The sequence below is a fragment of the Ovis canadensis genome, chromosome 9 (assembly GCF_042477335.2).
Source record: "Ovis canadensis isolate MfBH-ARS-UI-01 breed Bighorn chromosome 9, ARS-UI_OviCan_v2, whole genome shotgun sequence".
NCBI classification, from domain to species: domain Eukaryota; kingdom Metazoa; phylum Chordata; class Mammalia; order Artiodactyla; family Bovidae; genus Ovis; species Ovis canadensis.
Genome location: NC_091253.1, coordinates 66,059,094 through 66,075,486, shown reverse-complemented (window position 1 = coordinate 66,075,486; position 16,393 = coordinate 66,059,094).

Below are 16,393 nucleotides of genomic sequence, written 5' to 3'. Positions count from 1 at the left end.
ATAGCTCATGTGATCCAGGCACAACATGATTTGAAACAAAGAAAAGGTGGAAAGGCAATCAGGACAATGGCGCAAAACCAAAAACATAAGCAAAGGCACAGACAAAAAATGCGAGACCTACAGCCCAGGTTAGGAATGGAATAGTAGTCACAGCAGGGCCCAGACTCTAAAGATTATCTGCCTGCAGTGCAGGAGACCCAGGTTTAATCCTTGCGTCTGGAAGATGCCCTGGAGAAGGAAATGGCTACCCACTTCAGTATTGTTGATTGGAGAATTCCATGGACAGAGGAGCCTGGTGAACTGCAGTCCATGGGTCTCAAAGAGTCAGATGTGACTGAATGACTAACACCTTCACTTTTCTCAACACATCCAGAGGGGTGACCCGGGACAGGTGGATATAGCAGAGGGTAGCCATAGCAAGAGCCGTGGGGAACAGCACTTTCTAGACACAGGTAATTCCGAGGTGGAGGAGAAGGCAGGATGGCTGCCTGAAAGTGGAAGGGGTCTCTAAGCAGAAATGTCCATGGAGTCCAATTTTAATTGTGAGGGGGAAGGTGAAACCATGGGATTGGATAGTCAGAATCAATGTCTGCAAGAGATGGGCATCCAATGGATGATGTTTAAATCTGGTTTGCCATGAGCTTGTTGTCCCAGGACTGCAGGGCGGACAGTCTGCAGTGAAAAATGTCTGGTGCCGGCTGTCTGGTGCTGGCCCAGGTGAGTCAAGAATTGACAACATCCACTTAGAAACTATGTCCAGCCAGGCTCAAGGATCATAGTGATCACAGTTTCCTGAATGTACTTCCTGATTCCTGCCTCATTCCTCAGCTGAGATTTAGGCTCATGCTCTTACAGACCCTGTTTCCATTAAGTCTCCAAGCCACCCAGATAGTAGCTCTGACCCCACAGCCTGGAGACATTGTCTCTGAGGCCCTCAGGGTTGATTTGGACATCCCTGAAGTAACTATGGAGAATTCATGATTGATTGGTGGCTGATGTGGCCCTAGACGGCATTTCTTAATTCATGATATGATTGAACTGGTGAACTAGAGTCTAATCCATGGTAGAAATGTTCCCATGTGCTTCTGCTACTAAGATTGCTTAAATCCTGCCAACCCCCCAATTAACAATAAAAAGTATACTGCAGACTCAGTGGAAATCATAGGTCAAAGTCAGTATATTTTTGCTGTTTTGTCATAGGCAGAGACCAATTTGTAGAAAAGTCTGGATTTTTAGGCTCAAATTCCTCAGTGTTTAATAACAAAGATATCTCTTCCCATTAGAAATGCCAGACCACAAAGAGTTGTCCCCTGGGAATCTCATACATCTGGATTGGAAATAAAATCATCAATTGCTTCTACATAGTTGGAGTGTTCACATAATACATATATAAGTACCACCATTCCCCGTCCTGATTCACCTGTAGAAAAAAACTTAAACACTACTACAAGGGGCTTCCCACATGACTCAGAGGTAAAGAATCCACCTGCCAAGGCAGAAGATGTGGATTTGATCCTTGGGTCAGGAAGATCCCCTGGAGGAGGAAATGACAACCCACTCCAGTATTCTTGCCTGGAGAATCCCATGGGCAGAGGAGTACCGAGGGTCACAGTCCATGGAATAGCAAAGAGTTGGATATGACTACTGAACATGAGCTCTACAAGGTAGAGACTCCGCTGGTGAAGATGAACTCTGAGCCCCTAAGCCTTTCAGACTCTATTTTCTCAGGGTCAATGCTGGGGAGTTTGAGTGGTAAAACAATGATTTTTAATCACGTGGGGAGAATAAGAAAGATCCCATTGTGCAGGCGGTGTGCATGCTAAGTTGCTTCAGTCACGTCTGAATCTTTGTGACCCTATGGACTGTAGCTCACCAGGCTCCTCTGTCCATAGGATTCTCCAGTCAAGAATACTGGAGTGGTTTGCTATACCCTTTTCCAGGGGATCTTCCCCACCCAGGCATTGAACCCACATCTCTTATGTTTCTCGCGTTGGTAGGCAGGTTCTTTACCACTAGTACCACCTGGGAAGCCTGGAATCCAAGATCAATTAAGTGGCGTCTGGGGGCAGACTTTTGCCTCTGTAATTTTGTGAAACTTCTCTAGCAGATCCAAATATGCAGCCAGGGCCGAGACCCACTGCTGTAGCAGAGATCATGCTCAGGCCAGGCCACTCTCTAAATCTACCCCACCTTGTTGGTATGATGGGTTATGCTCTTCTCAGTTCTTAGCATGACCAGGGCTGCTGGACAGGGCAGGCCACCTCTGGCCTTAAACCTCCCCCAACTAGGTTGCTGAGAAATAGAATCATTTTCTGTGTGAAACAGGCTGAGAGCAGCTGGTGGTTTAAAAATCAGTCCTTTCCTTTACAGGAAGTCAGCATGAAGGTCATCACGCCGCAGCAGTGAATGTCGTCAGCCATTTGGGTCAACCCTGCAAACCGGCAGCTTCCAACAGGGCGCCCGCCATGTCTCTGCTCTGTTTCTCTCTCACCCAACTGGCTGTGTCTCTGCCTGCCTGCCTGCCTGTCATTCAACTTCCTTGTTTAAATTATTTTCCCAACAATTTTAAAGGGGCGCCCTAAGAAAGTATTATCATACATCTTTATTTTTTTAATTTGGAAATTAAGTCATTTTTAATATAGCTCTAAAAAATACAAGGCTATTTTTAAAAACTGTCCCATAACTCAAATTCTCTGCTGGCTTCTAAGCCTGACAAAGCATCAGAATGATCTAGGGAGACTGTGAGAAGCAGAATTCCAGACCTCAACCTAACACTGTTAAATCAGAATGTATAGGGGAGGATCAAACTGATTGTAGTTGTCGGTAGGGCCTAGGGACCACTGAGAAACTTGTTCAGTTCAGTTCAGTTCAGTTGCACAGTCGAGTCCACCTCTTTGCGACCCCATGAATCGCAGCATGCCAGGCCTCCCTGTCTATCACCATCTCCCAGAGTTCCCTCAAACTCATGTCCATCGAGTTGGTGATGCCATCCAGCCATCTCATCCTCTGTTGTTCCCTTCTCCTCCTGCCCCCAATCCCTCCCAGCATCAGTCTTTTCCAATGAGTTAACTCTTCGCATGAGGTGGCCAAAGTACTGGAGTTTCAGCTTCCTTACTTGCAGTAAATGCATTTACTTCTTTCTTTTTTTTAAATTTTTACTTTATTTTGCTTTACAATACTGTATTGGTTTTGCCATACATTGACATGAATCAGCCATGGGTGTACATGAGTTTCCAATCCTGAACCCCCCTCCCACCTCCCACCCCATATCATACATCTTTGTAAACAGAAGACATGAAGGATAGGCTGCTTAGGTTCCTGTTCCTCTGGGTTCACTTACCTGATCCCTTATTCTGGAATTTCCTTACTTGTGCACTTTAATAATAATAATAATAAAGTTGATTTACAATGTTGTGTTAGTTTCTGGTGCACAGCAAAGTAAATATATATATACACACACACATTTGTTGCTGTTGTTTAGTCACTAAATCATGTGCGACTCTTTTTTGACCACATCAAACATAGCCGGCTAGATTCCTCTGTCCATGAGATTTCCTAGGCAAGAATGCCAGAGTAGGTTGACATTTCCTTCTACAGGGGATCTTCTTGACCCAGGGATCAAACCTGCATCTCCAGCTTGGCAGGTGGATTCTTTACCACTGAGCCACCTGAGAAGACCATATTTACACACACACACACACACACACACACACACACGCACACACAGAGATAGATAAATAGATAGATACAGATATTCCTTTTCAGATTCTTTTCTCTTATAGGTTATTACAAAATACTGAGCATAGGTCCCTGTGCTGTACAGTAGGTCCATGTTAGCTTTTGTACTTTCCTGTGTCTCAGGACTGACTTGCTGTTCTTTCACTGGAACCCCCTTGCCCACATTTTTCAATTTATCTACCATTCCCATTCTTCATGGTCCACTACTAGTGATGTTTCTTTGGCATATTCTGCCATCAGAAATGTAATCTTCTGCATTTGAACTGCTGTGGCGCTTGCCCGCTTTGTCTGAAATCATAATCCCTTTGCACAGCAAGCAAGTGAATGTCCGAGGGTATGACAGATCTCCTGGTGGGAATTGGTGGCCTAATTCCTATTCACTTTGTAGCAAACTGCATTCTCCAAAATTAGTCACAACAATCATTCCAGTCTCATATAGTCTTCCAGAGTCTAGCCATGGAACCATGGAGATGTGGAATTTATGTTCCTTCCTCTTGAGCCTGAGTGGGCCTTTGTGACTTCTTGTACAAATAGAATGAGACAAAAGTGAGGTTAAGTTAGAAAAGGGGACACAGCATCTCCTTTCTTGGGACATGTATCTCTATTTTGGGACATGTGTCTTCAGACCCTGGAGCTGCTCTGAAGAGATCCAGTGACGTGGAAGCTGCCCTGCCAGGTAGACCACACAGCGACTATATGGAGATAGACAGAGGTGCTGAGGACCCAGTAGTGATCTGTAAGCAGCCCCCTCCCCAAGATGATGCCACAGGGAGCAGAGAAGTATCCTCCCTGGCCCCAAGTCCTGCCCAAATTGCAGATTTGTAAGCTAAATAAGATTGTTAATCAAGACTGTTTTAGACATAAGTTTTGGGTGGTTTGCTAGAGCCATAAGTAGCCAGAACATTGCTTTTCCTCCTTCCTAACCCAGTTTCAGTTTTGTTCAGCTCTCTCTCACCTGTTCCTGCACCCAGCCTGGAGGAAGCTTGGCACAGCCCCAGTTCTGGGGGCAGGTATATTTGGCCTAAGTGTATAGGAACCTTTTTCCAATTTCCAGGGATTGTTTCAAGATTCAATTCAGGCCAAAGTATAAGAGGAGTCTTCCCTGGTGGCTCAGATGGTGAAGAATCTGCCTGCAATGCAGAAGACCCAGGTTCGATCCCTGGGTGGGGAGGAGCCTCTGGAGGAAGGCATGACAACCTACACCAGTATTCTTGCCTGGAGAATCCATGAACAGGGGAGCCTGGTGGGATACAGTCCATGGGGTGGCAAAGAGTCAGACATGACTGGGTGACTAACACTTTAGCTTTCACAAGAGGAGAGGTCTGTTAGGGACTTCTTGGTATATTCTTTTACTCTCTTTTGGGAAAACTTCTAGAAACTACTTTCTCCCTCTCTAGATTTTCATCATGTGCCTATGTGAGGCTCAGAACCACTGAACCTTTATCATTACCAGCTTGAGACGAATCTCCATCACGGAGGAGAGCAGAGGCCCAGGGTATCACAGAGGAACAGAACTAGAACCACTAGATCACACCATTCCTGAAGCCTACCCAGTGCAAGACTTCCCATTGTAGAAGTGTATCAAGAACTGATGCGTCTGAGCTGTGGTGCTGGTGAAGACTCTTGAGAGTCCCTTGGACTACAAGGAGATCCAACCAGTCCATTCTGAAGGAGATCAACCCTGAGATTTCCTTGGAAGGAATGATGCTAAAGCTGAAGCTCCAGTACTTTGGCCACCTCATGCGAAGAGTTGACTCATTGGAAAAGACTCTGATGCTGGGAGGGATTAGGGGCAGGAGGAGAAGGGGACGACCGAGGATGAGATGGCTGGATGGCATCACGGACTCGATGGACGTGAGTCTGAGTGAACTCCGGGAGACGGTGATGGACAGGGAGGCCTGGCATGCTGCGATTCATGGGGTCGCAAAGAGTTGGACACGACTGAGTGACTGAACTGATCATTAGGGTCAAGTTTTACTGTGAGTCATGCAGATATAAAGTAACAATTACTTAAACAGGATAGATATTTCTTTGTCACAGAAAAGTGTAGGAAAGCAGGTCAGGGCTGGTGTGGAAACCACCATTCTACAAAGTCCTCAGTGGCTCAGGTCCTTCCAGATCATCAGTCCTCTATCTCCAGGATATGGGCCTTATCCTTAAGGTCTAAGATAGAGGCATCCATTTTCCAGGAGGCTAGAAGGAGGAAGGCATAGGAAGGCGAAGTATCTGTCTCTTGGGAAAGATTCTTAGAGGCTGCCAAAAACTCTTTGGCTTATATCTTGCTGGCTAAAACTTAGTGTGTGGGAAGCTGGGAAAGTAGTTTTTATTCTGGGTGGCCAGATGCTCAAGCAATCATGAGATTATATGGTTATGGGATATTGAGAGACGGCTCAGTCTCTGACATAGTGAGGCAATGAACTTCTTTGCTGTTTAAAATGAGTTTATGTCAGATGTTCTGTTAACTCGTAGCCAAAGAGATCTTGACTAATACATCCTCTTTCTAGTGTATCAGTATAATCTAGAATACTTTTTTCATCAGTCTGTTTTACTCTCAAGTTTAAGTCCTGGGGACCTTGAATCAACTGAGAAAGAATATTTGTGTCTGTTTTCCTTCTCTTGTCTTATATCTTAAAAAAAAAAAAAAGACTATTTATTTGGCTGCACTGGGCCTTTGTTGTGGCATACAGGTTCTTTTAATTGCAGCATCCAACTCTTACTCGTGGGATGCAGGATCTCGTTCCCTGACCAAGAATTGAACCTGGGCCCTCTGCATTGGGAGCACAGAGTCTTAGCCTCTGGACCACTGGGAAATTGTCTTATCTTTTCAAGGGAGAAGGTATAACAGCATGTGGGTAGTCTAAGTCAAGAATGGAAAAATCTTTGGTATTAAATGCCAGCCTCATCACACTAACCTTGCAGGAGGGCAGGGACCATATCCTATATTGTTCACTGTTGTAGCCTAGCACCGATTACAATGTCTGGCACCTAGGAGGTACTTGACAAATATTTGTTGAATACATGAATGACTAATTGAGTTCTGATAGATCAATATAAATTGGCTGTGTTGAAGAGGATTCCTGGGCTTCATCTTGGCTGAAAGTGAAAATGAATGTGTTAGTTGCTCAGTCATGTCTGACTCTTTGCAACCCCACGGACTGTAGCCTGCCAGGCTCCTTTGTCCATGAAATTCTCCAGGCAAGGATACTAGAGTGGGTTGCCATTCCCTCCTCCTGGGGATCTTCCCAACCCAGGGATCCAACCTGAGTCTCCTGTGTCTCCTGCACTGGCAGGCACGTTCTTTACAGTCTGAGCCACCAGGGAAGCCCCTCATCTTGGCTGAGCCATGATCAATTACTGATATCTGCTGTGAACTTATGATGGGATGTTTGCCATTGTTGGTGATTGACAGAGAGATACCTCAGGTGATTCTTTATCACAAATATCTGTTATTATGCACCTTAAATATATTTATTTTCAATAAAAAATCATCTTTCCCTATACAATTACATTGTTTTCCCTCATAAGAAAACCTCCACCCAGTAACTTGTCCATGGCAGGAATCAATCAATATTTGTTTAGTATCAGTCGTGTTTTCCCACAACAGTGCTGTGCACTCAGCATGCAATCAATCACCTGCCACTGATGCATACATTTGAATTCAATATTTCTACATATGCCTTTGTGAGTATTTACCCCAATGAACACCTTTTGAACTTAAAAAAAAAAAAGATATAGCCAGTACCTCACAACTTTGAGATTATGCTAAACTGAAGGAATAACAAATACCACTGAAGGACTTGAACCAATAAATAAAACTTATGTGAAGATGGCTTTTGTTTATTTTCAAGGAAAATAATTCAAAGTATATATATCAAGTTCTAGGGACAATGACAAGGTCACAAATGTCAAAGTAGTCACCATGATAAGAAGAAGCCAATGAGGGGCCTCCTTGGTGGTCCAGTGTTTAAGAATCCCCCTGCCAATGCAGTGCATATTAGTTTGATGGCTGACCCAGGAAAATTTCGAATGCCATGGTGCAACAAAGCTCCTCCACCACAACTCCTGAGCTGTGCTCCAGAGTCCGAGAGCCGCAAATGCTGAGGCCTGTGTGCCTAGAGCCTGTGTTCATCAACAAGAAAATGATCACAGTTACAAGCCTCTACATTGCAACTACAGAGTAGCCCCCGCTCCCTGCAACTAGAAAAAGCCTGAGCACAGCACAAAGACTCAGCACAACCAAAAAAAAAAAAAAAAAAAACCAACCCAAAGCTAGTGAGACCCATGTGTGTCACATGACCTCCCCATGGGAAGGAGCAGGATTCTTTTGAGTGTAGTGCCTCACGGAGGAGAAAGGGCCAGTCCTCCTCTCAGCATCATTTAGGTACCAGTGCATTTAGAATTTCAGGGTCAGGTTTGACATCCATATCCCCATCTTCAAAAGAGACTCATGTGATTGGAATAAAAAGAGAAATGTCTGTGAATAATGATGTTCATAATAGCTGGTATTGATCGAGGTCTTTCTATGTACTGGGCAGTACTATAGTGATATTATGCTTATGTTTAATTTAGTGTTGTTTTTTTTCTTTGATGTGGACCATTTTAAAGTCTTTATTGAATTTGTTGCAGCATTGCTTCTGCTTTATGTCTGTTTGCTTGTTTTTTGGTTATGAGGCATGTGGGATCTTAGCTCCTAGACCAGGGATCAAACCCATACCTCCTGCATTGGGAAGCGTAGTCTTAACCACTGGACCACCAGGGAAGTCCTTTAATTTAGTTCTTATAAAAAGTCTATGAGGTGGCTAACGATACTTTAAGGAACTAGGGATTGTGTTATGAGTAGAAATATACAGAGAGCATCATGCATAACTCAGTTGAGAAAGATCAAGAAAGAAGTTAGAGTTGTTGATTCAAGAATACACTGCAATTATTTAAGGCAAACCAGGGTCACTTGTACTCGGCTTAGAATATGGGGAAGAGAAGTGCTTCATAAAAGGAACTCAGGCTGCAGCCTGAAGATGGCATCATACCAGTAGTGGGATAGTCCAAACAGGTCCTCAGGGTCACGCCCTTATGAAATGCTGGATTGTATTAACATGGATGGAATGGGCAGCGTCTGAAGGTGTTGTTTCCCTTCAGTGGCATCACTCAGGGGCTTCCCAGGTGGTGCTAGTTGTAAAGAATCCGCCTGCCAATGCAGGAGACAAGAGATTTGGTTTTGATCCCTGGGTTGGAAAAATCCCCTGGAGAAAGGCACAACAACCCACTCCACTATTTTTGCCTGGATAATCCCATGGACAGAGGAACCTGGTGAGCTATAGTTCATGGGATCACAAAGAGTGAGATACAACTGAAATGACTTAGCACGCAGCACAGCATCACGCATAGGCTATGCCCCCGACCCCTCCAGCCCTCTGCCAGAAAAATGGTAGAGGAGACATAGGTACAAGAGAAATTTCTTTGAGGTGATATTTTATGATCTTCCTAACCCTTAAAAGTGATGCATTAGAATATCTCCAACTTTGGACATTTCATTTAAACATTTCCATTTCTTCCTCTTTCTCTCCTTTCCTTCTATACTTTCTTCCTTAAAAAGAACTAGGCTACAGTGCTGAGAAGAGAACTGGGTGCATATTAGGCAAATGTACTCTTGCCATCTCTCCCATCTTTATAATTTTTGTGGCTATGAGTTACTGGAAAGAGACAGAATGTTACAGAAAAGTTGACAGAATTATCTTAGTGATAATGATAAAGGGGAGACAGCAAGTAACAGAAAGTCTCTTATAAACCCTCTTGCTACTAGCAGCTCTTCCATCAGACCACATTCCCATGTGCCTAATCCTCCTTCTGCCTAGAAACTTCAGGAGGAACCCAGACGGTATTTTAAACAAAGCTCTGACACTGAATTCTGTGATGAAATACTTCTGCCCAACAGTCTGGGAAAACTCCCAAGATGATTACAAGGATGAGGGCAAGACCGGTGGAATTTGTGTCATCTGGTTTGATTAAAGGCAAGGCCAGGACTGTCCTTGAAGCCCAGTTTCCTTTCCTCGAGGGAGCTCTGGGTTACTCCAGGCCAGTGTCTGAAAGCCCTTGGAGAATGTCTAGGTCCCTGCGGTCCATGAGATATTAGACTGTGGAGGAGAAGCTAAAGAGAGATTTCAGCAAAGGACGAAAAGAAGGCACACATGATCCGGAGCAGAGGAAGTCACTTAACCCTTAGGAGGTAGAATGCGGGCTGAGTTTAAATCTTGCTCTTACCCTTGAAAAGTTCCCCTCCATTGTCCCAGCATCTGCTAATTAACTGACCAAATAAAGGCTGGGGTTCCTTCTCATGATTAGAACTCTCGATATTCTCTGGTGAAGATATAGAGAAACTAACATGAGATGGTATTGGTACCACAGGTTCATAGGCCTTTCAACTAAAATTTCTATAAAATGAAAGAGTGATTTGAACAAATATATAAGATTCTTAAATGACTAAGGGGATAGATTTGATACTAACAGAAACTGAGTAACACAGAAGGGACAGTTGTAGAAGCAGAGACTTGCCTCCTGCCAAGTGACGTGAAATCAGGAATTCAGTATGAAGACAATGGGCTACTGAAATTATTTTGGAAACAGCTTACCAGCAGCCAAGCACGTATTGGGATCTCTTCTGTTGTTTGGACCACTAATCATTTGAGATCAGTATCTCCAAAGAAAGTTTTAAAATGTTGACTCACTTTTAGGACTCTGACTCTCTGACCCCTAGTAGAGAGAGGAAGGGGTGACCTTGGGCTATTTAGCAAGGCTTTGATGTCTCCTTATATGCTCAAGTGGCAACTGCAAAGCTTGGTGCTCTGAATGAGAGCTTTCTGTAAGAAGAGTCAGAATAGCTAGGGGATTCAATTTTGGCACTAAAAGTTCTTCCATTCCTGCAGGTTTTCTTCTGGAGAGCTTGTACATTTCAGGAGCTCTCTAAGGACTTGAACATTGGCAATAAAATTAAATCTTCTTGAGGTCAGTGTTTCCCTCAATGATCTCAGTCCTATGCCTGAGTCCTTTTGCTTTTTCCTTTCTTTATCTACAGGCTTCATGTGACTTGGACATTTTCATTTTAGGAAAACCAAGCCTGTGTCAACCAGGAGATATGCACGTTGTCAAGGATCCTGGGGGCAGAGTGAAGTGCTGATTGATGGCCCATCTGTGGCCGGAGCCAGGACTGGCCCAGGGACAGTTGAGTTTTAACAAAAGTTGTTTGAAGAGCTTGCTATGCTCATTTCCAGATTGTTCTTTAGGCCCAGCTCTGGTTTTTCAGGGCTCCCCTGGTGGTTCAGTGGTAAAGATTCCACCTGGCAATGCAGGACACTCAGGTTAGATCCTTGGATCGAGAAGATTCCCCTGGAGAAGGAAACGGCAACCCACGCCAGTATTCTTGCCTGGAGAATCCATGAACAGAGGAACCTGGTGGGCTACAGTCCATGGGGTTGCAAAGAGTCAGACACTATTTAGCAACTGAACAACACCAACACCAACATGGTTCTTCAAATTTTAAATGCAACTTGCCAGGGCAGCTCCTCCTTTTCCCCAGTCTCTGTTTTGTCTTTGACACTAGGAATGCCCCAAGGCCTCCATCCAACCGAGAATCTAGATTCACTGATTCTTTTTCTTCCCTCCTTCTTCCTTCCCTGTCCCCTCTTTTCCTCTCATCTTTCCCTCCTTCCTTCCTTCTCTTTCTCTCTTTCTTTCCTATAGTCAGCATGCCTCAACTTTATTCATTTTAGAGATGAAAATCTGTAACCTTTTACCAATGTCTCCCTACTTTCCCCTGATGTAGTTTCTTATTTTTAATTAAGTGGGTAAGTTTCAAACTGGTTTAAGGACTCTTACAGCCTTTAACTTTGGCCGGGTTTCCAAGTTGAAACCTGACACTGATTCTATGATATAGGTAGTTAAAGTGAAAGTGTTCGTAGCTCAGTCCTCAGTCATGTCCAACTCTTTGGGACCCTCTGAACTGTAACCTGCCAGGTTCCTCTGTCCTTGCAACTCTCCAGGCAAGGATACTGGGGTGGGTTGCCATTCTCTTCTCCAGGGAATCTTCCTGACCTAGGGATCAAACTTGGGTCTCTTGCATTGCAGTCAGATTCTTTACCACTAAGCTACCACAGAAAGCCAATGATACGGGTAACTGAGAGACAATGGGTAGGAGTGGGAAGCAACTTCTGTGGAGAATTCAGAGATTGAGAAGAATATTCTGAGTCTGACACCTGGGGCTCCTCTGAACTGAAGAAGGAGCTTGTGATTCTTTTCCTGGCATATTGCATTTAGACTTTGAAACCACTGATTCTGCCCTACCACCTCCAAAATCAGAGGAATGATCCAGTGATGTCATTTCTGCTGGGAATCTGTGGAGTTATTTATCTTTTTTCTTAAAGAATTTATTCAGTTTTCAAAATAGTGTAAAGATTTCTTTTTGTTTCCTTTCTTTTTTCTTTCATCTTCCTTTCTTCTTCTTTCTTTCCCTCCCTTCCTTCTTTCTTTTTTTTCTCTTGCCAATATTTCCCAGTGTAAAGAACCCAAGAAAGTTATTTCTTCATTGAAAAGTGGAGGATCTGCCCAAATTATCCATTACATTTTACGATGCCCTGGGTGCTCTAGTTAACCATATTGCTGTGTTATGATGCCTAGCAAAGATTGTGGGTGCAGGCATTAAGAAAAATTGCCTTTTACATTTATTCATTTCATAGTTCTGCCATCTACTGCCTCGGCTTCCACATTTAATAAGCAAGAAATAGAACCTGGGAAGATGTGGTGGAACCAGGCATTTAAAACTCAATGTAGCCACTCAGGGGGACTATAAGTCTGTCTCTGGAAGCCGAGGCCTTGTCTTTGACACTCTTGCCCTGGGGAATCCAGGTTACTGTCTCAAGTAAGTGACTTTCATTCAACTTTGTGGAAATTGGGGCTAGTAGTCTCAACTGGCTGTCTCCCTCATTCTACTTGGACTTTTTAGAAGGAAGGAAATGTGCCTTAAAGAAATCCCCAAACCAAAACTTCAAGTCACCCACACTAGATATTACATAACACAATAATTAAACTATAGCATGAATTTATGCTCAATATATGATGAGACAGTTGATCTGGGTGGGGTGGTGCTGTGCCAAGTCTTCGTTGCAGTGTGGTCTTCTTCCTACTGTGGTTTAGTTGCCCCGTGGCATGTGGGATCTTAGTTTCCCAACAGGGATCGAACCCATGTCCCCAACATTGGGAGGAGGATTCTTAATCATTGGACCAGCAGGGAATTCCCCAAGAATTGATTTTTAGGTGTATAAGGACCTCTGGGTGCTTTTGAGAACACACACACATTGTTAGATAATCTGTTTATTTTGCTATAATTTTAGAAAAATGGCAAAAGGACACCAAGATAGTTATAGCTGGGGCTGTAACCGTCTAAACGGGTGTGACTAGTTTGGGTATTATTTTAGTTAAATCTCACGTTTTAGAATTCACTGATGGCTGCTTATTGGCATTTCCCTGTAGAATCTCCCAGAAATCGTCCAGCCATGAAAAGCTAGCATGTGAGCTTCAGCAGTGAGCGAGCTCTGCGTGCAGCCCTGCTCAGACGCCGTGTGTGAAGGGTGACCTGGGCAGGAGGGAGAGCAGACACCAGATAGACCGTCACGAGACAGCTCTTTGGCTTCTGGAACTTACCATCTTGTTGGGTGAACATAAAACACATGCAAATCCATCCCTGCTCACCACCTGCCCATGCATATATGGCTGTTGACTCATTCTTAGCTGGTCAATAACCCCAAGAAGCTGTGTTGAGGGTGTTAGAATGTGTTTTCTCAAAGCAGTGAAAGGCAAACTCAGTTTTTCCAAGTGGAGCTGGGTTCCCATCTGTGCGGCTGAATTTTACACCTGCACACACACTCGTGGTTTTCTTGGGTTAGGGTGGGTCCCCTTTGGCCTTGCCTGAGGCTTGTCACATTCTTTCACACAAACAGTGGCTACTAAAGATATCGGGTTTTCCTCCAGCTCCTGGCAGCCCCGCAGCTTTCAGCAGGTGTGGTTTCAATTTCTATTTAGCCCCTTAGACACACTTAGCAGGCTCATTCTCACCTTGAGGTGAGTGAGGGTGGAAGGCCGCACTATAAATCTCCTTCCTGAGCGAGTTCTCTGGGAACCACTTCTAAGGACATGGGTAATGGTAACGCATGCAGTAATTTCTACCCGCAAGTTCAAAGCAATTGCAGACAAAGCCCCATTGATCTCAGCATGCCTTTTCTTGGGAGGAAGGTGGGGTATCCTATTTAAAAGGAGGGAAACTGAGACACAGGGGCGAAGTTACTTTCTCAAGGTTGTGGAGAGCTTGTGACAAGAATAGACAGTTCCAACAGGCTGCCTTCTTGGTTCCAGCCTCCTGTCTCCAGCTTGGGTCCAGCAAGACAGATTTTGATGTGGAGTGGGTTTCCATCTTATTTTCCATCTGGCAAGGAGAGTAAGCTCTCCTTAGCCAGCCTACCTCCCTTGGAGTCCAGGAAGAACCTTTAAATTTGGGGCTTTTGCTGAATAAAGTAAAAGGATCTGATCCAGGAGATCTGTTAATAGCTGTGTGATCCTGGAAAAGTCACTTGGCTATCTGAGATTCAGCTCTTCTGTGTCAAATGGAGATGCAATATTTATGAGAGGACAGGGTTTCTGTGAATGCCAAATGGGATAATATACCAGAAAGTGCTTTCATTAAAAAAAAAAAAGACTGTGTTTATTTTCAAAATGGAAAACATCATACAAACAGAAACATATACTTATTAAATAGTTGCCCCCTTGGGAGCATGAGCATTCTGCAGGAATTTATTTATTCACTACTCACTTGCTTCTCATTTCTTGGAATCAGGATTCTTCCAGATTCTTCTGAGCCACCTACTGACCTTCACTCTCCTGAGTGAAGTGTTTTTGCAAAGAACTTGTCCAGTGGCTTTGTCTTCACGTTCAGTCTTCTAGAAGAATGTGGCTTCTGTTATTTTCAGGTCTTCATGGTTACAATTATTCATTTGTATTTTACAAAAAGAACCCCCAAACCCTTAAGATACATGTACATTGTAACTCTACCCAGAAATCATATAAAGAAAAAGTTAATTAATTTCCCTTCCCTCTGCTCTCATCCCATTCCAGTAACCAAAATTAACAAAGTTATTGTTTATGCTTGCCCTCCAATCACTGTGCTTATGCAAATGCATTCATCTGTATATGCATAAATAGAGGTTTACGGCCTTTATGCAGAAGGGGGATCACACAATACATATTGCTCTGCAACTTGCATTTTGCTTTAATATATGGCATATTCATTTAAATGTTTATACTCTTTTTAATGGAATATGGGATATACAATACTTCATGGTCTGAATATGCTATAATTTATTCAGTTATTTTCCTGTTTACCTGGATTCAATTTTTCAAGTCTCTCCCCTCATCAAAAATGATGCAAAAAAACACAATCAAATTCAAGGATCTTTAAATATATCGACGCTTTACTTTTTTGTGATAGGTTTTCAAAAAGGGCATCATGGGGTCAAAATGATAAATGAAAAATTTTGAAATGCCTTTGAAAATTTACTAATAGTGTCAGATGTTTGTCAAAAAGATTGTATTAGTTCACACCTCCACCTACAATAAGTGATAAAGCGTGACTCCATGGTGAACTCCTGGCCAGTATGGATGCCATCAACATTTCTTTTTTATAATTTTTTATTTTTTGGTTCACACCTTGCAGCTTGTGGGCTCTTAGTTCATTGGCCAGCGATTGAAACTGCACCCTCAGTGGTGAAAGCACAGAGACCCAACCACTGGACCATCAGGGAATTTCTACAATCGACATTTCTGATGGGCTTTCCTGTGCATTTTCTTGGTTGTGGATGAATTGGTTCAGTTCAGTTGCTCAATTGTGTCCGACTCTTCGACCCCATGGACTGTGGCATGCCAGGTTTCCCGGTCCAGGCTGAATATATACTTCACCCATCCAGTATATTGATGAATATACTTTTTCATATGTAAACTGGACACTTTCGGTTCCATTTCTGTGAAATTGTCATTCATGTATTTGCACTTTTTCTATGGAAGATTCCTTTTGTATTGAAGTTAACTCGTCTGCCATATGTAGTTCAGATGTTTTCTCATAGTCTATTGTTTTCCTTATGCTCTTATTATGGTGTGTCTTGCCGCAGAGAATTTTAAAGTAATCACTCTGTTTTCAGGAAACTTTCTCTTATCTGGGCTTCCCTGGGACTCAGATCAGATGGTAAAGAATCTCCCTGGTGGCGCAGGTGGTAAAGAATTTGCCTGCAATACAGGAGACCCTGGTTTGATTCCTGGGTCGGGAAGGCCCCCTGGAGGAGGAAATGGCAACTCACTCCAGTATTCTTGCCTGGAGAATCCCATGGACAGAGGACCCTGGCAGGCTCCAGTCCATGGGGTCGCAAAGAGTTGGACATGACAGTGACTAACACTTTCACGTTCTCTTATCTACTGTGGTTCTATGATCCTGCAGTATCTCTGTTTTTTTTTTTTTTTTTTTTTTTTTTACCTTTTCTGGAATGATTCCTTTTTCACTTATTTCCTTCTTCTTTCTTCCTCTTCCTCCTCCTCCTTCTTCATTTTGCCCCTAGCTATGAATTCT